Below are 25,724 nucleotides of genomic sequence, written 5' to 3'. Positions count from 1 at the left end.
TGTAATAACTCTAGTTTTAACAAATAGAATCTGGTTTCATGAAAAACAAATTGTTGAAACTTGTCTAAAAAATAAGTTTCTTTCTAGTTTCACCACTTTGTTTTTTGTGAAACAAGATGCTAGTTGTTAAAAATCTAGTTATTACAGTAGGCCTTGGTATGACTATACTAGGCCGTGGTATTTCACATATTACTATACTACTAGCCCCAAGGCCTACTGTACTCATATTTGAAATACCACGGCCTAGTATAGTCATTCCAAGGCCTAGTGTAATAACTCTAGTTTTACCAACTAGAATCTATTTTCAAACTGTTGAAACTTGTCAAGTTTCACAAAAAGATACTAGTTGGCCAAAATCGAGTAGGCCTTGTTATGACTATACTAGGCCGTGGTATTTCACATATTACTATACTACTAGCCCCAAGGCCTACTATACTCATATTTGAAATACCACGGCCTAGTATAGTCATTCCAAGGCCTAGTGTAATAACTTGTAATGGAGCAGATTACATGAGCAGATTACATTCATCCACTCAATGCTGACTTGTATTCCCCATGGACTTTCATTGGGGTTGGGTTTTGAGGGTTGTGTTTTGAGAAAATCACATACTTTGTTTTAAACTAGTTGCACAATTTTCTCTTGAAAAAAAATGGTTTCCTGATTCATGGCCTGCAGCTTTGCTCATTCCAATATATTTCACGCAGACTAGCAATGCTGCATTTTAACTCGTATGTGTATTTACCTGCCCAGGTGTGTGAACATAACAAAATTCAGTTATACATGGGAAGTTTTTTAATTAATTGGAGTTTAAAAAATATAGTGCACTCAGTAATGGTATCAAATAAGGATTTTTATTACCATAAACAACAACATTACACCATTTCATCTTGCCAGTGCACCCGTCCTACATCAGAAATAAAGTAGGCCGCAAATTTGTCCCTCATTTGGCCAACTTCAACGGATGACCTGAGAGTGTGCTGAGTGAATTCAGGCAATGGGTTAGGAGCATCATCGTCCAGTTCAAAGGTCGGGTGCTCTTTAGCCATCACAAAGTTATGTAGAACCACACAGGCCTTCACCACCTCATCGACTGTTTCAAGTTTAAGATTAATGGCCGTGCCCAGAATTCGCCATCTGGAAACAAGAATCCCAAAAGCACACTCGACAGTTCTTCTGGCCCTGGTCAGCCTGTAATTAAAAATTTTTTTGGTGTGGTCCAAGTCCCGGCTGGAGTAGGGTTTCAGTAAGTTTCCGCACATTTGAAAAGCCTCATCGCCAACCATTACAAAGGGCAGTGGCGGAGCTTCGGTGTGAGGAAGAGGCCGTGGCATAGGGAAATTAAATTGGTTGCCATACAACCTCCGGCCCATGTCTGAGTTTTTAAAAGCCTGCGAGTCATTACCACGGCCAAATGCTCCAATGTCCACTGCTACAAACATACATCCGGCATCCGCAATTGCAATGAGTACTATTGAAAAGTACTTTTTGTAATTATAGTACTCAGATCCCGTTCTTTGGGGTTTGATGATCCGTATGTGTTTCCCATCAACAGCTCCCAAACAGTTGGGAAAATTGCATACTGTCCAGAATTTGTCAGCAATTTCCATCCACTTTTCAGCGGTGGGCAGGGGCATAAATTCTGGGCAAAGAACATTCCAGAGAGCCCGGCAGGTGTCAGCAACAATTCCAGACAAGGTAGAGATTCCAATACGGTACTGGAAGTGTAGTGAGGATAGGGTTTCTCCAGTCGCCAGGAATCTGTGAACAGACAAAGAAGTAAAATTAATATTTATGTATATTATTTTTAAAAACTATAAAAAAAAATATTAGTACATTCACGAAAACTAATTACCCAAGGTTTTGAATACTAAATTTACAAAAAAAAAACATCAGACCACACCCCTTTGTTTTTAAAACATACCGTAATGTCACCAGTAGCCGTTCCTCAGGAGGAATCGCACGACGGAGCTGTGTGTCCTGTCTCCGGATGGATTGTTGGACACGAGCAAGCAAATCCATGAAACTTTCGTGGGACATCCGGATATAATCAGTAAATTTCTCCGGGTTTGCACGTAGCTCGCTGTAGAGGGTGTGGTATGCCCCACGGCTCTCCCGGAGTTCAACAATCGGATGTATCCACATACGCCGCCGTCTTCGCTGCCTCTCTCTCTTCCTTTGTTCATGGCAAGCAACTGCATACGCCTGAGCCATCGCGATGTCCAAATCCAAGTTGAAGTGAAAACTCTTCCAGCGCAGATCCATGGTCACGAGAAGAATCAAGCAAATGTGAAGAATACTGTAGACAGGGTCTATATATATTAACATACCACACCCACAATGAAGTCCCATTGGTCTTGTGTGTTGTTGAATGGTTGTTTTTTCTTTTTTGTGGGGTTTTTCAAAAATCTGTAAAAAAACGCAAACGCACAAAAAACGCATACAAACGCGCAAAAACGCTGCGTTTTTTTCCTGCATGCGCATTAAAATGCTGGAAAAAAACGCAGCGTTTGTATGCGTTTGTATGCGTTTTTTTAATGCGTTTTTTTGCGGGAAAAACGCGCTGCAAAAAAAAGCAAGTGTGAAACTAGCCTTAGTGGGGTTCAGTAATGCCAGCTGTTCCCCTGCTGTGCGGATGGCAAAGTCTCCTGCTGCCTCCAACATCACACTACATGTTATTTTCCACTTGCTCCAAGTAGGCCTCAGCCTGCTCGGAGCATTGATCCTGGGCTTCAACAGAGCCAGTTGTAGCTTGGAAGTGCCGTCCGCACAGATAGAAACACTCGCTCCTGTGTCTGTGGGGTTCAGTAACGCCATCTGTTCCCGTGCTGTGCAGATGGCAAAGTCTCCTGCTGCCTCCAACATCACACTACTACTGACTTTTAACCGTGGTCCACTTAGGCCTCTGGCTGTACTGTCTCTAGTATTTCCCCTGGCCTCCAACCCCGCCAGTCGCTGCTCTGATGTGCCATCTGCACAATCCACACTTGTTCCTGTGTTACTTGGCCTCAGTCACGTCAGTTGATCCCCTGATGTGTGTCCGTAAAGGTCTCCTGCTCTGTCCACATTCCCATTACTAGTAGTGTGAATGAGGACAGAGCAGGAGACCTTGCCGGACACACATCGGGGGATCAACTGACGGGACTGAGGCCAAGTAACACAGGAACAAGTGTGGATTGTGCTGACGCCACTTCAGAGCTGTCACTGGCGGAGTTGGAGGCCAGGGGAAATACTAGAGACAGTGGAGCCAGAGGCCTAAGTGGAGCATGGTTACAATCAGTAGTAGTCTACAACCTCTATAAAACGTGCTGCAAGTTGGCCTCAGCCAACTTCATGCTTCATCCTGGGCTCCAACAATGCCAGTTGGTGTCCAGAAGTGCCGTCTTAACAGAGAAACACACACTAGCTCCTGTGTTAGTGGGGTTCAGTAATGCCAGCTGTTCCCCTGCTGTGCGGATGGCAAAGTCTCCTGCTGCCTCCAACATCACACTACATGTTATTTTCCACTTGCTCCAAGTAGGCCTCAGCCTGCTCAGATCATTGATCCTGGGCTTCAACACAGCCAGTTGTAGCTTGGAAGAGCCATCCGCACAGATAGAAACACTTGCTCCTGTGTCTGTGGGGTTCAGTAACACCAGCTGTTCCCCTCCTGTGCGGATGGCAAAGTCTCCTGCTGCCTCCAACATCACACTACTACTGACTTTTAACCATGGTCCACTTAGGCCTTTGGCTGTACTGTCTCTAGTATTTCCCCTGGCCTCCAACCCCGCCAGTCGTTGCTCTGATGTGCCGTCTGCACAATCCACACTTGTTCCTGTGTTACTGGGGCTCAGTCACGTCAGTTGATCCCCTGTGGTGTGTCCGGCAATGTCTCCTACTCTGTCCCCATTCCCATTAATAGTTGTGGGAATGTGGACAGAGCAGGAACTTGTGTGGATTGTGCAGACAACTCTGCAGAGCAGCAACTGCCATGGTTGGAGGCCAGGGGAAATACTAGAGACAGTAGAGCCAGAGGCCAAAGTGGATCACGGTTACAATCAGTACTTGTGTACAACCAATATATAATTCGCTCCAAGTTGGCCTCAGCCTGCTGCCTGATTGACCCCTGGGCTTCAACATCGCATGTTGCTGCTCAGAAGTGTGTTTGCCACGGGTACTCCCTCCTGCCCAGCCGGGTTCCAGCAATGTCAGCTGTTTCTCGGCAGAGCCTTTGGCCTAGGTGCCTCCTTCATGGTATCCAAGTTCCAGCAACACCTGCTGGTCCTTGGTAGTGCTTTTTAGCACAGGTACCTCCTGCTTAGAAACCAAGTTCCAGCACCATCAGCTGGTCCACGGTTGTGCCATTGGCTCTTGTCCCTTTTGCTGCCCCTCCGGGTTCCAGCACCGTCAGCTGGTTCTCGGCAGTGTCTTTGGTACGGGTACTCCCTCCTGCCCAGCCTGGTTCCAGCACGCCTGCTGTTTCCGTGTAGTGTCAACGTCACTTTGCCACCGATACATTGTCCTGTCGTGTTGCGGTCGGGTTAGCCGAGTCTATGGTGCCTGCAGTTTCGGTGCTTCCTATGTGGGCTGCGGGTTTTGGTAATAAAGGCTGGTTCCGTAGTGCCAATAGGAACAAGCACCCCCTGTAGGACTGTGGGTTTCGGTAACTGCGGCCGGCTCACGGCCTTGCAACTTTGTTTTTTTCCTGGGTACCTTCTGCTACCCATCCGGGTTCCAGCACCGTCAGCTGGTTCTCGGCAGTGCCTTTGGCTTAAGTGCCTCCTTCTTGGCATCCGAGTTCCAGCAATGTCTGCTGGTCCTTGGTAGTGCTTTGTAGCACAGGTACCTCCTGCTTAGAAACCGTGTTACAGCACCGTCAGCTGCTCCACGGTTCTCCCTTTGGTTCTTGTTCCTTCTGCTGCCCCTCCGGGTTCCAGCACCGTCAGCTGGTCCTCGCTAGTGTCATTTGCTCTTGCAGCTTCTGCTACCCATATGGGTTCCAGCACCGTCAGCTGGTCCTTGGTAGTGCTTTGTAGCACAGGTACCTCCTGCTTAGAAACCGTGTTACAGCACCGTCAGCTGGTCCACGGTTCTCCCATTGGCTCTTGTTCCTTCTGCTGCCCCACCGGGTTCCAGCACCGTCAGCTGTTCCTCGCTAGTGTCATTTGCTCTTGCAGCTTCTGCTACCCATACGGGTTCCAGCACCGTCAGCTGATTCTCGGCAGTGCCTTTGGCCTAGGTGCCTCCTTCTTGGTATCCGAGTTCCAGCAATGTCTGCTGGTCCTTGGTATTGCTTTGGAGCACAGGTACCTCCTGCTTAGAAACCGTGTTCTAGCACCATCAGCTGGTCCACGGTTGTCCCATTGGCTCTTGTTCCTTCTGCTGCCCTTCCGGGTTCAAGCACCGTCAGCTGGTCCTCGCTAGTGTCATTTGCTCTTGCAGCTTCTGCTACCCATCCGAGTTCCAGCACCGTCAGCTGGCTCTCAGCAGAGCCTTTGGCCTAGGTGCCTCCTTCTCGGTATCCGAGTTCCAGCAACGTCTGCGGGTCCTTGGTAGTGCTTTGGAGCACAGGTACCTCCTGCTTAGTAACCGTGTTCCAGCACCGTCAGCTGGTCCATGGTTGTGCCATTGGCTGTTGTTCCTTCTGCTGCCCCTCCGGGTTCCAGCACCGTCAGCTGGTTCTCGGTAGTTCCATTGACTCTTGTAGCTAATGCTACCCATCCGGGTTCCAGCACCGTCAGCTGGTTCTCGGAAGTGTCTTTGGCACGGGCACTCCCTCCTGCCCAGCCTGGTTCCAGCACGCCTGCTGTTTCCGGGTAGTGTCAACGTCACTTTGCCACCGATACGTTGTCCTGTCGTGTTGCGGTCGGGTTAGCCGAGTCTATGGTGCCTGCAGTTTCAGTGCTTCCTATGTGGGCTGCGGGTTCTGGTAATAAAGGCTGGTTCCGTAGTGCCAATAGGACAAGCACCCCCTGTAGGACTGTGGGTTTCGGTAACTGCGGCCGGCTCACGGCCTTGCAACTTTGTTTTTTTCCTGGGTACCTTCTGCTACCCATCCGGGTTCCAGCACCGTCAGCTGGTTCTCGGCAGTGCCTTTGGCTTAAGTGCCTCCTTCTTGGCATCCGAGTTCCAGCAATGTCTGCTGGTCCTTGGTAGTGCTTTGTAGCACAGGTACCTCCTGCTTAGAAACCGTGTTACAGCACCGTCAGCTGCTCCACGGTTCTCCCTTTGGCTCTTGTTCCTTCTGCTGCCCCTCCGGGTTCCAGCACCGTCAGCTGGTCCTCGCTAGTGTCATTTGCTCTTGCAGCTTCTGCTACCCATACGGGTTCCAGCACCGTCAGCTGGCTCTCGGCAGTGCCTTAGGCCTAGGTGCCTCCTTCTTGGTATCCGAGTTCCAGCAACGTCTGCTGGTCCTTGGTAGTGCTTTGGAGCACAGGTACCTCCTGCTTAGTAACCGTGTTCCAGCAACGTCAGCTGGTCCACGGTTGTGCCATTGGCTCTTGTTCATTCTGCTGCCCCTCCGGGTTCCAGTGCCGTCAGCTGGTTCTCGGCAGTTCCTCAGCCTTCTTGTACCTTCTGCTACTTTTCCAAGTTCAAGCTTGTGGAAATGGTTTTTGATTCTCACTCTGGATCTCCCTGACAATGACCCTGAAGACGACGACCCTGAAGACCACACAGAAGAATACCTAAAAGATGACCCTGAAGAAGATGACCAAGAGGACAAAGAACAGGAAGACAACCACCAAGAAGCAGAACAACAAGAAACAGAAGACCAAGAAGCATAAAAACCAAAAGCAGAAGAATATGAAGCATAAGACTAACAATCAGAGTAAATGATATTATCTAATTTATAAGCAGAAGAAGACTAAGCAGTGTATGGGGGTGAGTCCGTTCCTCCTCGTGGTGCCCCTGGAAAAGGCCTGCTGCTGCAGGCCAAACTGAACGCGGACAAATCCTGTTGTAAATCTTTTGTGACAGGCTGAACGGAAGGTGTAATCTTCAAACTTTTATAGATAACAACTAAAGGAATGCCTGACACAAATAAGAATATGATGAAGAAGAATAGGAAGAAGATGAAGAAGTAGAATATGAAGAAGAATAAAAGAAGAAGAATAAAAGAAGAAGAATAAAAGAAGAAGAAAAAGAAGAAGAAGAAGAAGAAGATACTGCTGCTGCTGAAGATGATGAAGGAGAAAGTGTGGGAGAAGTAAAAAAGAAGGTGAAGAGCATGGAAGTAGTGAAACATACATATCTGACAAAAAATTAAAGACTTTAACATAGTCAATATCTTTGTAACTACGAACGTCTTTAAAAAAAAAAAAATACTGCGATTCCATTTGATTGGGCTAAAGCTCTATGGCTTTAATGTCTCCTACACCTCCCACAATACATTCTACATTATTATTAGTTGTTTTTCTCCATGTAGTATTAACCAACAGGGAAAGAAAGGGTTTTTTTTAATTCCGATATTTCTGTTCCATTGACTTGAATGGGACTTCCGGGATCGGAATCGGCGATACCCGATACTTTTTTTAGATCGGCCGATCCATTCCGATACGATATTTTTCCGTATCGGGTGGTATCGCTTAACACTACTGCTATTCCATCTGATTGGGCTAAACCTCTATGGCTTTAATGTCTCCTACACTTCCCACAATACATTCTACATCATTCTTAGTTGTTTTTCTTCATGTAGAATTAACCTACAAGGAAAGAAAGGGTTTTTTCAATTCCGATATTTCTGTTCCATTGACTTGAATGGGACTTCCGGGATCGGAATCGGCGATACCCGATATTTTTTTTAGATCGGCCGATCCAATCCGATCCGATATTTTTCAATATTGGGTGGTATCGCTCAACACTACTCATCACTACTAAGTAATACTTGAAAGCACACATTAATAGTACATAAATGGTTTTATTGCAGGTATACCTAGCCCTTACTTTATTTGGGTGGTTTACTCACAGCAAACACATGCATCTTTCACTTACAAGTCTGTAGGGTGAGAAGTGATCAGTGATCACGTAATTAGTTTTTGTAATGGTCTAAATCTTTTAAGCCGTTAAAAGAGCAGCTCTGTTGGTTTAAATGTTTCAAATGGATTTTCAGCATGTCCCACTAGAAAACTTTGCTGCAGTTCTAAATCACACCATTAGGGGGAGCTCCTTCTCCCTTATCACAGTACATGACGTTGGAGATCCAATCAGTTTCAGCAGAAGTCACAGGGAAGGGATTCTTACCACGGAAATTCTCCCTTCTCCCAGATCCTGGCAGTGTGTGTATAGCGTGGATGGGATAAGAAATCAGGTCTCTACAATACAGGGTTGGAAGTGACTGACATATCTGTAAGTACATCATCGCGCCTCCCTATGCCATTCGCCAATTCTGATTTATCACTAAGTGTAAATTGCAATATATGTAAGGTGCCCATCATCCCCGATGTCTGACTCGTTCCATCCATGTATGCAACCATATCAGTACCATGTAACTGTATGTGAATGCTGATCATAAAGCACAATGCACGTCACAGTGTCATGTATGGGGTTAATATATATATATATATATATATATATATATACACACTCACATATATGTCCAGTATGAATGGCTCTATCAGAATGACTTGTGGCATTTACAATAAGTGTGTGTGTTTCGCCTCTCCTATCTTTAGCAGTATGCATATTCAGAGTACGATATGGCTGAACATGTCTGATGAATAATACATGACCATTTTTTTCCAATCCCCTTGCTCTCTTCTATGGGTTTTTGGGGTTTAGAGAATCGAGATGCCAGTTCTCCCCTTTTCAGCGCCTTCTCTCTAATAAAATATTGATTAAATCTTCTTTCTCCTCTCTAGGATGGGGGGTGTTGTAAAGGAGACCAGTATGCTGCAGATAGCAACAGCACTGATCAGCTAAGAAACAAATCAGCCTTGTAGAGCCACCTCTCCGAAGCTCCAGGATCTCACCACACAAGGAGCCTCTTATCCTTGCCTTGAATCGTGCTTTACTGAAGAATCCCTCATTTGCTCATCTCATTACCAAAATTTTTGCCTTTGCTGCTCACAGCTAGGAAGGATATCGCCTACAACACGAAAGGATTTCAGGTGTCACCCCCGCATCCCCAATCGTCTTCATTTGTTTGATTTTTTTTATGTATTTCTGCATCCTGTTTGCTTATGTGGATATGCAAGGTAGAAGAGAGGAGAGCATAATCCCACCATGTCCAGTGCTTTAATCCAGCAGACTAAAGGAACTGTGTCTTCAAGCCCAGGTATGTGCTCTGCTATCGGTGTTTCAATGTTTAGCCATCTTCTTCTGGAAAAACCCCATAACCTGCAGTGTGGCATTGTGCCCCCCATGCCACCCGGTATCTGCTCTGCATGCACATGCGACGTGCCTCATGCCTTTAGTAGCTGTTGCATTCTCCAGTCTCTGCATGGCCATTGTGAAGAAACCTGTTCTCTGTCGATTTCTACTATGAATTCCACCTTTCTGCCGTAATGTTAGGGATTGTCATCAGGTGCCGGATCTAGACGTAGACCCCATTATAGTAAATGCTCATCCTTTGATAATAGAATTCTGTACCAGCACTTCCCTCACAGTCAGAATATTTGCCTTTATATCCAGAAATGTGATTCCTGCCATGTGCCATATATAGTATACCTGGGCTGTCAGACCTGCAGGTCTTCTAGCCGTTAGGAGGTGATGGACTGGTCATTTTGTACTGTAGTATTTCATGCTATCAGTGTATATGGCATTCGTCTTGTCATTTGTGCACTACAGGTGTACAACGTCGTGGTCTTTAGAATGGGCCTTCCAATACTTGGGTTACATACTGATGCAGAGCAGTGGGAAATGCAGGTTTCAGGCCTGGATAGTGAAGGAAGCCCTCGCATTACATACAGATACAAAGACTGTCATGAAATAGATATATGTCCGTTATATGGGGAAATGACTGTACGGTCTAAATGTTCGAGGTGTCATCACACAACTGTTCAGTGAATCCCACCTGTCTGTATCCGGATCCCACCACGGCTTGGCATGTCTTCACTGATTTTACTTCTTATTTCACCATCTTGAGGAATAATGCAGAACAAGAAGGACTTGTGGCTTGAAGTTGGTTATTTATTCCATTTCTTTGATGCATTTAATCATGGACAATGCTGCCATGGCCTCGGAATATGACTGAATGTATTTATCTTACCTGTGGCAGATGCATTTTGCAGGCTTCAGTTGCCACAGCCATTTTTTAATAGCATGAAAGCAATATATTGTGAAGTGTGATCAATATGAGGCATTGGCAGGAGTGTGTAACAGGACAGTACATATCACATATAGACATATACAGTTATCATAGATCATAGGTATTACCTAAGCATATGCATATACTAAATATATACAGTATATACTGTATGTAGCATAGATCATAGGTATTACCTAAGAATATGCGTATACTAAATATATATATATATATATATATATGTAGCATAGATCATAGGTATTACCTAAGCATATGCGTATGCTAAACATATATATATATATATATGTAGCATGGATCATAGGTATTACCTAAGAATATGCGTATACTAAATATATATATATATATGTAGCATAGATCATAGGTATTACCTAAGCATATGCGTATACTAAATATATACATATCTTCTTCACTTCCTTCCCTACAAACGACATCACAGCAGCAGTTACATGTCTATAGTTACCGGAATCCAGCAGAAATGACTTGTGATGATGTTATATAGAGTCATTAGTTCTCTTGTAATCAGGGCCTATACTACAGGTAAGGAGCCCCCTATGTACGTGTAGTATCACCTGTCAGAGATCACCAGATTACTAGAACGTTTGGATGGGCCTTTTAGGTTTGTCATCGGTGGCAGAATATTGGGGGAACAATGACATGGTAAAGTGTCTGCCATCCAGGTCTTCCATTATTTGGATGGCATTTTACAGCAGGTGTGTAAATGACCTGTTGCGCACTCTAGATACATTTACTGTACCCACCATATTAAATGGCACTTAGAAATCTCACATAGGGAAAAGTGCTCTGGATTGTATTTCAATAAATCAGATAATACTATATGTAAACAATATATTTATTTTATTCAAAATTACCAAACATCTATAATGCACTGTCCTTAAACTAGAGGTACTCACGTTCTATTCTATATACCTTGTATTTTTTATCAAACCTGGTCTCTTACCACCCAGTATAAAAGTCTTCTCATATTAGCATTTTTTCATTGTTTTGACATATTATCATCCTGTATTCTGAAGATGTAGAAAAAAAAATCAATTGTTTTAATGGGTACATTTGATAAATTGAGGATTTTTTTTGAAGTGATGAGATAGTGACACTAAGGGTAGGCCAAAAATACGTCTCCACTCATACAGGTGTCCAAGAAGTTGTAGAGATGCTGGTTACAAGGCCTTTACTCACAATAGTCCCTGCTTCCGTTCAGCCATGTACGGTACATATAGAGAAGGAGATATGGTAATAACTATAATGAAGCACTGCGATAATGAGGTATCACTAGAATTGTGGTTTCTGAAATGAACCATTGCTTATGATGTAGACGTCCGTGCAGCCCCCTGTACGTATTAATGAAATGTGTATGGTCAATGCTAGGATGCTTTTTGATTTCTACTTATCTGAGAATCTCCCTGTAAGTGGCACCATTAGATTCAGTGTAACACACACGGGGTTCAGGCCTTAGGGAGAGGCAACATATAGGACATTGATGTGAATATGTTCTTATTACATTTTTTATTTTTCTCTATATATTAAAAATTGTCATGTTTGCTACGTAGCTTCAATAATTAATACCAGAGTATTAATAGCGACCATATATTCAGGGTTGGACTGGCCCACCAGAGAACCGGGGAATCCTCCGGTGGGCCCTGGCTTCTCCTTCAGGAGAGTACATAGTGCAAACCTTGCAGTTGCTATGGGGCTCTTCAGTGGGGGAGAAAGGTGGGCCCTCAGAATCAAATCCTCTGGTGGGACCAATGTTCTTCAGTCTGACACTGCATATAGTAATTGCACCAGAATCAACAGAAGGTCTGAAACCCTGAATAAGAATCTTATTATTGTATATGTGATGTTATGTATCCTTTGTAATTGTTTGTGCGCCCCTCATTTTTCTCACATCCATTTTCCATTGAGTGGCAGCAGAAGAGCAGCCAGCCAGTCACGACCACATGATTTGGTATAAAGAAGCCAATAAGCCAATCCAGAAAGTGTTGGAGCTCCAGTAACAGATGCTTCTTGACATTTTCCTATATCACAGTCCTCATATAGCCACCCCATATAGAGAGGATTTTAACACAGCAGCAGGACTCGCTTTATGCACAGGCTGACGAGTGTCGGGGGTGACACATACTCTACATATGCTGAAAGAAGGCCTTGCGCCATCACCCTGCATGTGAGGAGATACGTCTAATATTCTATTATCTGTGACACTAAGAATGTTTGGAAGGAAAAAAAAACTCGCAAATATTCTTTAAGAATTGAGCTATGGAAGATGTCTGTTTGCTATATGTTTCTGGGAAGCTAGGGTGACAACTAATATGACAATTTCCACGCGCAGACGTAGAGAATATTTGGAGGCCACACTCCTGGATCCCAACGCACAATCTTGCACCATGTCTTTCATCTACTTCCATTTATCAAGCTATAAGTTACGTGAGTCATCAACCTTTCCCAGAAACAGACACTAAGAATAAGGCAACTCAGTGACTCGAGTTGTTTTACTTTAGAGACAAAGGCTTTGAAGATTTGAGTTTTTAAAAGTAGAAAACCATCAGCTCGGAGGGTGTGAAGCTTCTACCATATCCCCTTGCCATCCATTTACCGCATATACCCAATGTATTATTCTGAATGCAGTCCATTGTAGCAGGATAGTGGTTTTGTTTTTTTACTTTGACTGCTCTTTACTTAACTTTTAATTCTACTATTTACTGTAGTGTATACTTTCCATAAATCATGGAGACGGTCTACCTGTGAGCTACCCTGTAATAATCTGTACCTGTACTTGTGTGTGAACCAGGGAATTACATACAGAGTCATTTTTATGCCAGACATGTCAGTGTTCGTGGAAAGAATCAATTTGTGACCTGGGTTAATATTTTTTTTAAGACCAAATTTTACTAGTTTACAAGGAGAGAAAAGGATGACTCTTACTGTTCTCCTGGGCTAGAGGATCTGAAATAAAGCTTCTTGTCATGGTATTGTCTTTAGTATGTCTCCATCACAATCGGTTGGATGACATCTCAGACTAGGACAGTAAGGCTGCGTGCGCACACTGCGAATTCACCTGCGGATTTTTCCGTGCGGATCCGCAGGTAAAACCGCAGGTAAAGTGACCTGCGGTTTTCCTGCGGATTGGCCAGCGGTTTTCCCCTGTGGTTTGACACCTGGACAATGGAATAGGTGGCAAACCGCAGCGGAATCCGCAGAAACAATTGACATGCTGCGGATTTAAAACTGTAGCTTTTCCGCACGGAAAAAAATGCAGCATGTGCACAGCGGATTTGAAAACCCATAGGCTAACATTATACTGTACACTGTCTGCAGAACTGCTGTGGATCCGCAGAGGCAAATCCGCTGCGGATCCACAGCAGAATCTGCAGCGTGTGCACATACCCTAATACAGAAATATCTTTTTAGTTACAGTTTGAGCTGCTCTTGGGATTGGAGAACCTCTGATGGGCTTGTCTGACTTTTGATGTACTTAAAGGGGTGCTCTGAGTTTACATTTAATCCTAAGTGTCTGTTTATTTACTGTTAGAATCTAATCTCTTTTCTAATATACTTTCATTGAAAATGTCCTATTGTTCCCTCACTACCCTAACTGCTTTATATTCTTTACCTATTTTCTGTTTAATGACACTTCTTTTGAGATTCCCCAGTCCATGCTTGGATGCTTGAACAAGCTGTTGCGGACGGTGCCGCAACCTCTTCCCCAGCTCCGAGACAAAGTGTCATCAGTGACATCCTTTTCAGGGGCTGGGCTATTCCCTACTCTACTGAGCAAGCATCAGTTGTCAATTTCAATGTATGCTCATTTGAATCTTAATATGCAAATTGCCTTGGTGCAGAGTGACAGTGCACTCTTTCCCCGGCTCTGATGAGAAGTGACGAGCCAGCAAGAGAGCGAAATGTCAGTGCACATTGTAAAGAGAGAATCCAGCAAGCAGAGACCATCGCCACCCCAGCAAGTGATGAAGCAACATGAAAAAAGAAAAAATGTTGAAGCAGTTAGATAGCATTGTGAGGGAACAATAGAGGCTTTTTAATGAAAGTATATTACAAAAGAAATTAGATTATGACAGACATTTAGGATTAAAACAAATGTTAGTTTCGGACCACTCTTTTAATTATAAAACCACTAGCCTCCTAACATCCCCCAAATATACTGTAAGTGATATCACTATAGGTATTATATCTACATTAGAAACTGGATATTCTACTATTACTATGTACTAGTAATGACACAATGCTGAAAGTTCATTGCTAGGTATTTCTTGTCCTAGACAAGCAAAATGATCATATAAACAGAATCACCTCATATAAATATGTATTGTAAGTAGAATGATAATCATATGGAGAGTCACTCTGAAGTGCAAGGAGGCAAAACATTGATTCTTCAAGAAGCACTACGCCTCCCAACAAAGTTTTAATCCTCTTAATATATTGCGATCATCATATTATACAGTACCGTGTCCTTTCAATTGCTCATTTTGCCTTTCTACCCAGTTAATTCTTCTCTTTTCTCTATGTAGAAACAGGATGTATCTTGTTCTTGCATTTATCGTTCCCCTCCACCTCCTGACCTAGCTGCTCCTTCCTCCCCCTGCCAGGGACATTCGCAGTGACTCATGACTCAAGCAGGGAAAATTGACCTCCTGTTTCTACATAGAGCTTTTCGAGATTCAGCTATTTGGTTATTAAATCATGTGATGTCATAGACCTAATGGCAAAGAGAGGAATTATCTGGGTAACAACACAATATGAGCAATTGTAAGTACACAGTGCAATATAATATGATGACTGCAATATATTTAGAGGATACAAATTTTGATGGGAGGAGTGATTGTTTAATACCAATTCATATTTGTAGATATTTAGGCGATATATTGAATTTATAGATTTCTGTATTTTCTTTTGAATGATGGGCATGTATATTGTAAGTGTGCCTTAACTCCCAAGGAGAAGTATTACAGCATTCTACATTTTATACACTTCGGCTAATCATTATTTTCCAATCTTCAATTGATTATATAAATAACTAGCTGAAGAGCTCGGCGCTGCCCGGGCATAGTAACTAACTGTGGTTAGTTATAACAAATTATAATTATCCTCCATCCCATAGTCCCGTGCCCATATACCCATCATACATATCCACCATCCCATAGGCCTGTGCCCATATACCCATCATACATATTCTCTATCCCATAGTCCCATGCCCATATACCCATCATACATATTCGCCATCCCATAGTCGAGTGCCCATATACCCATCACACATCCTTCATCTCATAGTCCCATGCCCATATACCCATCATACATATCCTCCATCCCATAGTCCCGTGCCCATATACCCATCATACATATCCGCCATCCCATAGTTCCATGCCCATATACCACCAGAGACCCCATCTGCCTGTATGTCCTTATCCATACTTTTTTCTGTTCGATTTTAAGAATTTACAATAAATGATGTATTTTTAACTGAAGTCCAGCGCTGGAGATTCCATCCTTTATTTTGCTTCAGTCAACACCCCTGATCAAGGTGACTCCGTGCGCAGGAGGATTATGGATCGCAACCGAGACTGGTGAGCTGACCTCCCTTCATTTTCCCTATCCTTCTATAATTATGCCCATATACCCGTCATACATATCCTCCATCCCATAGTCCCGTGCCCATATACCCGTCATACATATTCTCCATCCCATAGTCCCGTGCCCATATACCCATCATACATATCCTCCATCCCATAGTCCAGTGCCCATATACCCATCACACATCCTCCATCCCATAGTCCCATGCCCATATACCCGTCATAGATACCCGTCATATCCTCCATCCCATAGTCAACCATTATGACATCATAATGAGCGGCGGGGCTTGATGACATCAGCGTCACCATGGCAACCACTGTGACATCATAATGAGGGTCAGGGCTTGATACGTACACACTGTTTCCCCATTATGTAGATAGGGGTATTGTGACATCATAATGAGGGGTGGGGCTTGACGCGCACACACTTTTTCCCCATTATGTAGACAGGGGCAAAATTATTTGGTGAATTGGAACGCGCGGGGTTAAAATTTCGCCTCACAACATAGCTTAGGACGCTCTCGGGGTCCAGACGTGTGACTGTGCCAAATTTTGTGGCTGTAGCTGCGACGGTGCAGATGCCTATCCCGGACATACACACACACACACACACACACACATACATACATACATACACACTTTGAGCTTTATATATTAGATTATCCAGGGTCCTTGATTGAATTAAGAACTAAGTTTTATGCAACTTGTTATTAAAATTAGTAACTCTTATTGCCAAATAGACCATGTGCTTCCTCACTGAGGTCAGTTTGGTTGGCACACAACTACTATCCATCTATTCAAAATCTAAATACAGTGGAGGAAATAAGTATTTGATCCTTGCTGATTTTGTAAGTTTGCCCACTGACAAGGACATGAACAGTCTATAATGTTAAGGATAAGTTAATTTTAACATTGAGAGATAGAATATTAAAAATAAAATCCAGAAAATCACATTGTATAAATTATACAGATTTGTTTGCATTTTGCAGTGAGAAATAAGTATTTGATCCCTCTGGCAAATAAGACTTAATAATTGGTGGCAAAACCCTTGTTGGCAAGCACATCAGTCAGACTTTTTTTGTAGTTGATGATGAGGTTTGTGCACATGTCAGGAGGAATTTTGGTCCACTCCTCTTTGCAGATCATCTCTAAATCATTAAGATTTTGAGGCTGTCGCTTGGTAACTCGGAGCTTCAACTCCCTCCATAAGTTTTGTATGGGATTAAGGTCTGGAGACTGGCTAAGCCACTCCATGACCTTAATGTGCTTCTTTTTAAGCCACTACTTTGTTGCCTTGGCTCTATGTTTTGGGTCATTGTCTTGCTGGAAGACCCAGACACAGCCCATTTTTAATATCCTGTCGGAGGGAAGGAGGTTGTCACTCAGGATTTTACGGTGCATGGCTCCATCCATTCTCCTATTGATGCAGTGAAGTAGTCATGTGCCCTTAGCAGAGAAAGACCTCCAAAACTTATTGCTTCCATCTCCATGCTTGACAGTGGGGATGGTGTTCTTTGGGTCATAGACAGCATTTCTCTTCCTCCAAACATGTTGAGTTGAGTTAGTGCCAAAGACCTCAAGTTTTGTCTCACCTGACCACAGCACCTTCTCCCAATCACTCACAGAATCATCCTGGAGTTCATTGGCAAACTTCAGACAGACCTAAACATGTGCCTTCTGAAGCAGGGGGACCTTGCGGCACTGCAGGATTTTAAACCTTTAAGGCGTAATGTGTTGCCAATGGTTTTCTTGGCAACAGTGGGATTTTAAACCTTTAAGGCGTAATGTGTTGCCAATGGTTTTCTTGGCAACCGTGGTCTCAGCTACCTTGAGATCATTAACAAGTTCCCCCTGTGTAGTTTTAGGCTGATCTCTCACCTTTCTCATGATCAATGATACCACATGAGGTGAGAATTTGCATCGTGCCACAGATCGATGTCGATTGACAGTCATTTTGTATTTCTTCCATTTTCTTACTATTGAACCAACAGTTGTCTTTTTCTCACCCAGTGTCTTACTTAAGGTTTTGTAGCTAACTCCAGCTTTGTGCAGGTCTATGATCTTGTCTCTGTGAAACAACAAAAAAAGCGGTCTATAGGAGCGCTAAAGGAGAGGCAGAAACCAGAAAAAGGGTAAAAAAAAAGTCAGCTTTTATTCTTCCTCCAATACCCACAACGTGTTTCTACGGTCACAGCCGTCTTCCTCAGGTGGAATCTGACCGTAGAAACGCGTTGTGGGTATTGGTGGAAGAATAAAAGCTGACTTTTTTTACCCTTTTTCTGGTTTCTGCCTCTCCTTTAGCGCTCCTATAGACCGCATTTTTTGGTGCTTCACATTGAATTTTCCTCTCTGAGGATCAGCGGCAGGAGCAGCTTGGAGGGCAGTTGCTTGAGGGAGAACCTGCATTTGCTGGGCGGTGCTGGGAATCTCCGGGATCCTTGGTGTTCACTTACGGCTGGGATCGATCTCAACTTCACATCCGGAAGCCGGTGAGAGATGGACTGACCAGGAGAGCGGAGGTTGCTGGCTGCCACGTACAGTGCCCTTCTGGGTTGCGAGGACACGCTCCCCAACTACCATTCACATTCACACCGTGGTTGTGCAAGGGTGGCACAACCCTGTAAGGTGAGCACCCTGTCAATTCAGTTAGGGAATTAATTTAAACTCAGGTACACTCATTGCGCCTCTCTTTGCATTTTATTTTTCATGATCTTGTCTCTGACATCCTTATAAAGCTTTTTGGTCTTGCCCATGTTGTAGTGGTTAGAGTCTGACTGATTAATTGAGTCATGGACAGGAGTCTTTTATAAACGTTAATATGTAAGACAGCTGTCTCTAATTCAGACTAGTACAGAACACAGATGCGGAGGGCACCATCAACTAATGAAACAACATATACTAAGGATCCAACCACAATATGCCTTAAGGTACATTCGAAAGACTGGGAGCAAAAAGAAGACATATGCAAGCGTAGGGATCACCTATAAAGATTCACAATTTTTATTCCATAGGACATACAATCCACTGCAATACTACAAGTTTAAAAACAGTTAAAAATACAGTGGTTACTACACGTAACTTGTATGAATGGGGGCAGCAACTAGCACTCCACAATAATTTATATAGGTTGGAAATACTTAATTGAAAGTAGATTTCATAAACAGCATATCCAAAAATGGAAAAATTACAACGATAATATAGTCAATTCTGTATCGTGTACATGTAGCAGATTAATTCATAACCAGAATTAATGCATTATATAAAATGAATAGAATGCAAATATCAACAAACAGAGAGTCTACAATAAGACTAACACTAGCCGCAGTAAAGTTGGAGTTGGCAGGATTCATGCATTATATGACAGATATAAATAAATAAGGTGCATGTAACAACAAATAGAAAGTCTATAATAAGACTGACACTTGCCGCACTCAGGTAGAAGTTGGCAGAATTAATGCATTATAAAACACATATAAAAAGAGAGAATGCATATATCAAAAAATAGAGAGTCTATAATAAGACAAACACTGGCCGCAATAAGGTTGGAGTTGGCACCAAATAATATCCTGTCAACATCAAAGCAAGTAATTTTAGCTGATGTACGGTTAGATGTTTTTACCCCACTCAAATTGAGGGTTTTTTGCCTCCAATACTATATCACCCCAAACTGCAGGCTAAAAAGATTATGCTCACTGAACACGGACAGCGATTAAGTTTATGCTGATATAAAGATGCAAGGTGCCGCTCCCATCACCCAACGCGTATCGTCACCGAATTGACTTCATCAGGGGCAAGAAGAAGTGAAGAGGTATGCAAGGCCACCCGATATAAGTATACAGGAAAATAATTATGAAAATGCACAGCAGCTGTTGAGACTCACCGCATGGAGAATGCGCCTGGTATCGGCATGTAGCCGCTGAACCGGAACTGCCTACTGCACATGTGTGTAGTAACCACTGTATTTTTAACTGTTTTTAAACCTGTAGTGTTGTAGTGGTTTGTATGTCCTATGGAATAAAAATTGTCAGTCTCTAATTCAGGTAAGAAGTTGATTAGGAGCGTCTAACTGGTCTGTAGGAGCCAGGACTCTTAATTGTTGGTGGAGGATCAAATACTTATTTCTCACTGCAAAATTCAAATAAATTTATATAATTTATACAATGTGATATTCTGGATTTTATTTTTGATATTCTATCTCTCAATGTTAAAAATTAACCTACCCTTAAAATTATAGACTGTTCATGTCTTTGTCAGTGGGCAAACTTACAAAATCAGCGAGGGATCAAATACTTATTTCCTCCCTATATATCTCACTAGCTGTACCTTAGACAATGTGACAGTCATATTGCACTATATGATAGCCTTCAACCTGTGTTTTTATTATGCAAAAGACAGGACAATAGATTGAAATTACTTGTTAGCAATTAAATGCTGACACCCATGGCATGATCATATCGTCACCTCCAGGGGTCACAGAAACATGTCACGCGGGGCTCTTTATGCCACCCACCTACCATCATACACTATGCAATTAGGCTGCAATGCCTAGAAGGATGGAGTAATGCCACGTACAGGCACCAATGGTGGATTGTATTGTGGTTGTACATCGGTAAAGCAATGAGTGATCAATGTTATCAGTTCACTCGATTGTTTTTCTTAAAGACCTTAATGCAAAGGTTAAGCCGAGTCTATGGTATGATCAAACAATGTTTAGAATACATGAAACAAAAAGTGAAAAAAATAGTTTGAGATATTACAGTAGATTTATTAAAAAGTTTGTCAGTTAATAAACTGGCTGTGACAGTGGATGTGTTTACCGCTCCTTACTGTCCCAAATATGGATAACAAGCAAAGTTAATTAATATGAAATAATGAACTAACATTCCGTTCTTTCTTGTTTGTCCTCATTGTGAATGAAAGTGGACCATGAAATCCTTTAATGATCCCATGAATGCAGAATGCTAACGCTTGTGGTGTTGCTTGGCCTAAGGAAATAACACAGATCATGACTCTGCAGGGACACAGGCTATTAAAATCTCTTACAGACACAATACCTTTAGAAAATCCACAAGGGGACTATCAATTACAGTGCGTTTGATGTAGGTTGCAGGTAAACAAACACGTATGGGATTCTTCTGTTAGCGAAGAACTACAGGGGTACCTCATTCATTAAAACTCTTTTTTAGGATAAAGAGCTGACATTTGGTAAATAGGTAGAAATGAGCAAATTAACTCGATGCAAATCGACTTTTGTGTCAAATTTTATGAAATCTGCAGGTTCCAATGAATTTAGACAATTTGCAATTCCAATCACAAAAAAATAATGCTTAAAACACTGTGCCATTTTACTCATTGTCAAAGATTGCATCAGCCAAAAAGGGCTTGCATGACCTCAGGTGTAGCCACGTGGGCTTCCTCATAATGCACATATAGTGCAGCCAGTCACAAGAAACTGTAAGAATCAGAGCTGCTATAAAAGCTGAGGCAGGGAATGCAGCAACTATTTTACAGTGTGATAGGTGGTACTGGCTAAAAAATGTCTAACTTTCCGTCCTTTCTTTCCTTGATTGTTCTTGCTAAAAAAAATTAAAAAAGCTTTATACATTTAACTTTTTCCATACCTATTTTACTAGTCCAATTTGCCAAGTGTACAGCTACAACAATACCACTGGCTGTTGACCCCTTTTGCTTTCCCAGCACTTATCGACCAACATTGTTTTTTACTATGAATGTTTTGTTAAGTTGAGGTAAAATAGTGTTAAAAAAATTTATAACACTGTTATAAAAATCTACACATTTACCTTTTTTGCAAACCTGTTTTACTGATACAAATTGGCAACTGTACAGTCCACAACAAGACTGCTGCCCTTTGCCACATTTTGCTTTTTGAGTTTGTACCTATTAGGTATTTTTTGGTATGTCCTTTTTGGGATGGAAAATTAAATTTTGTTAAATTCTAAAAAAAATAAAGGCAGTCTGTCACCAGGTTTTTGCCACCTAATAGGATAGTAGTAGTTTTGATAAAATCCCTGTTTTATCTACAATGAGATCATATTTTCTTTAAGAAAATTCTCATATAGATAAAAATTATGATTTTTTTGTGTGTTTGGACTGGTATAAAGTTCCTCAGTAGAACCCTGTGTTGAATTAAGCCTCTGCTCAGGACTAAGAACATAAAATTATGCTGTTGTGTTATTTTTGTCACTAATTCACAAGATTGGAGAGAGTGATGAAACCAGTAGTCTAAGGCCGGGGTCACACTTGCGAGTGTGATGTAAGAAACACGTACGAGTCTCTCGCATCAATACCCAACACTGCTGCCTGCACTCAGGACCGGAGTGTGCGGCTGCATGTATTTCTATGCAACCACACACTCCGGTCCCGAGTGCCGGGTATTGATAAGAGAGACTTGCATGAGTTTCTCATATCACACTTGCAAGTGTGACCCTGACCTAACCCTGATTCTAAGTTTTTCAAGGTCTGGACACCATGTTAGGCACAAAAAAGTTGATGGTACACATAGTGTCAATGACACATGACAAGATGGTCATAATGAAGTCCTGGTCCCTGCATATGTCACTCACAAAATGCAGGGTCAACCAGGTTTGGAGTGGACCACAAGCCTAGGAATTATTTCACACTCCTGTGCAAGAATTTTCACTTGTTCTCTTTGACTTACAGGCAGCGACAAAGCAGTCTGACTGATCATAAAAGGCTGAATAGGATAATTTTTGGACCATTTTTAAATTGCAAAAACCATGAAAAGTCTGCCAGTGCACTGTGTTATTAAATGGCCTGTTTGTTTCTAGCGAGTCACCATCTGTTTATATGGCTAGGTCTTTTCGACATTACTAAAGCTGTATTTATATTAAAAAACTTAAAGGAGGTTCAATACAGACCTCAGAGTGTTATATATGCCTTTTCTGTGCAATTGGAAGCTTTGCAATCTTGTAATTCGAGGTAAATCGACTCATGGCAAATCAAGATTTTAAAGAAAAAACTGACGAAACTGGTAAATTTGAATTTCAAAAGATTTTCTCCTCTCTAAAAATATGCCTAGAAAAAATTGATTTGCTAACTTTTATCAAATATATTTACATTTTGATATTCTAAGATAAAGATAAATCTTATGGTATTCATAAGATAAATAATGGTTGAAATGGCTAATTTTATATAGGGTGATCAATGGCAGGTTATTGCCTGAGAGCAATGTAATCTGTCAGGTTGGACTTTTTTTAACATTGGTTGGCTGGCACCAAAAATACGATCAATTATATCTATCAAGCTGCCGACTGTATTGTCATTTTTAATATAATTCTCCAATCTACAGTTTAGGGTAACATGTTGCTCTCCAGCTGAAGACGATATATTTTTTAAAACTTTCCAGATGTATGGCACAAGAGTGCTTTAAATACAGGGTGGGCCATTTATATGGAAACACCTGGGTGGGCCATTTATAAAGTTGGGTCCAAAATAGTCAACTTCAAAATGGCCACCATGGTCACCACCCATCTTGACAAGTTTCCCCCCTCCCATATACTAATATGCCACAAAGAGGAAGTTGATATCACCAACTATTCCAATTTTATATAGGTGTATCCATATAAATGGCCCACCCTGTAGATACACATGCACAAGACAACTATATGGCATATACACATACATACCCCTCAACATTGAAAGAAGGAAAAGTCATGGAATGCTGGAAATCACAGGATCGGTAGGCATGTTATTGACATGCAAATGACAAAAAAAATCATTTTTCTTAGCATCTTGACTTTTTCATTATCATGTATGAGGAGCGCATGCGGAAATCCCCACACTTAAATGACTTGGCTGCTATTAATTAAGTTAGTATTTTTTATCTGCGGAATATTCTGCAACACAGAATGCACTTGGACACAAAAATGATCATAATCCACTGCTGGCAGCTCCCTTTGCAATTGCCAACCAATGACGTTTGAGATGTGCTCAGTGGAGGACAAGTCTGGAGACGCTGCAGGCCCCGGTACCACGTTTAGATCAGGCAGGCTGCTCACTGTAGTTCAACATGCGGCTTGCCATTGTGTTGAAAAACAGCTCTTGGGACACTTTGGAGAAATGCCCAGTTCAAACCACATCTGACATCTCATCTTTATAGCCAGTGTTTATCTTCACATAGTCACATGGTCATCTATTATTTAAAAAGATTACAAAAGGTATATCACACAATGTACATATATCTTTTATAGTAACCTTTTTTTCAAAATACTAGCTGGAAATGTGAATATAATTGCTGTCTATAAAGATGAGATGTCAGATGGGGTAAAAAGTTTCCTTACTTTTAGTATTTAGTGCAAGTTTTGAGAAGTAAAAGCTCTTTAAGCTAGTGGAATATCCTCTGAATATTACTATAGAATATCTTCAGAAAATTCATATTTTCTTACAATGCCACTGGCATTTAGAACTGCCGAGAAAGAAAAGACAAGATGAAAATCAATTAAGTGTCTAAACCAAATGTGTTTTTCTATTAGAAGCCATTATTTAATAGTGACCGGTCCTTTTTAATATTTAATTGAATGTATTCAGGGAGATGAAATAAAAGTGATAATTTAATCATCATTCAGCCATTCATGGGTGTGTTCATCTTGGAGTAGGTGCATTTACGTATAATTTACTGTACAATTTGTTCCAGTGTCCGCAATTAAATAAAAAAAAAACATCAGCCCCTCCAGATTTAATACAAATCTACCATTAACTATTCATTTTTCATTATGAAAATGTATCCAGTTATAATTATCACTGAATACTGTTTTATTCTATTATGGTTAAAAGAAAATGTATCCAAAACCGGGAAACTTTAGTAGATGAAATGGAGAATTTACTGAACAAAATATTTGTTCTTATTCTTAAGCAAGAAGAATTCCAGTTTCACAGTCTTTTTGTCCTCCGTGGCTCAGGGAGGATAAGACTAGTGATTGTTTTGGCCACAGGAGTTTTGTCTTCATGATCCCTGTTAGCTGCTGGCTACTAACTAAAGTCTATTGGACCAATGCTGGTGGAGGGGAGTCCACAGTCCTAAGGGATGCAGACTTTTTCCAGCATGGAGCACCGGTTACATCTATGTTATTGCTGTGTTTAATTAGAGATTTCCTTGCTCATCAGTTCAGCTTCAGCAATCAATGTTTCCATTCAGTGACAGTAAGCAGAGGAAGACCCAAGATTGATAATTAACCCCTTTCCAACGTTGGGCATAAATTAACACCGACATCGGACTCTCTCCCTTTGATGTGGGCTCCGGCGCTGAGCCCACATTTTTCCCAGGAGATGTTAGCTGTTTTGAACAGCTGACATTTGCCTGGAATAGCCACGGGTGGAATCACAATCCACCCGCAGCTATTAATCTGTTAAATGCCGCTGTCAAACGCTGATAGCGGCATTTAACTCACGTTTCCGGTTATCGGGCCAGAAATCCACCCACTGGTGACCTCCATCACGTGAACGCGGGTCACCGTCACCAGTTCGTAGGCATGACAACCAGAGATCTCCTGGAGACCTCTATGGTTGACAGTGCTGTGAGTAATTCTGCTACAGTATATAGAGGTGATCTGATTATCATCTCTATGTAGCTGAGCCGATCGGGTTATGGCAGCTTCTAGTCTCCCATGAAGGCTATTGAAGCATGTCAAAAGTAAAAAAAAGGTTTTCAAAAATATAAAAAAAGTAAAAAAATATAAAAGTTCAAGTCCACCCCCCTTTTGCCCTATTCAAAATAAAACAATACAAATAAAATCAAACATACACATATTTGGTATTGCCGCGTTCAGAATCGCCCGATCTATGAATAAAAAAAATAAATTAACCTGATCGCTGAACGGCGTAGCGAGAAAAAAAAGTCAAAATGCCA

The 25,724-nt window shown here is 42.0% G+C and overlaps 1 protein-coding gene across 1 annotated transcript in view; it reads left to right on the top strand.

Annotated features, from left to right (window-relative positions):
- Positions 1 to 8,189: 8,189 nt before the first annotated feature.
- GRIN2B (glutamate ionotropic receptor NMDA type subunit 2B) overlaps positions 8,190 to 25,724 on the top strand; it is a 1,039,682-nt gene continuing 1,022,147 nt past the window's right edge. Inside the window, exons 1-2 of the mRNA XM_073586666.1 lie at positions 8,190 to 8,323; positions 8,836 to 9,251. The gene's annotated coding sequence lies outside the window, so the exon portion shown is untranslated. The remainder of the gene's footprint in view (positions 8,324 to 8,835; positions 9,252 to 25,724) is intronic.

Source organism: Dendrobates tinctorius, unplaced genomic scaffold (assembly GCF_039654945.1).
Source record: "Dendrobates tinctorius isolate UK_male_01 unplaced genomic scaffold, ASM3965494v1 ptg000094l, whole genome shotgun sequence".
NCBI lineage: Eukaryota > Metazoa > Chordata > Amphibia > Anura > Dendrobatidae > Dendrobates > Dendrobates tinctorius.
The sequence above is the reverse complement of the archived record's forward strand: the minus strand, read 5'-3'. Positions and strand labels throughout refer to the sequence as shown.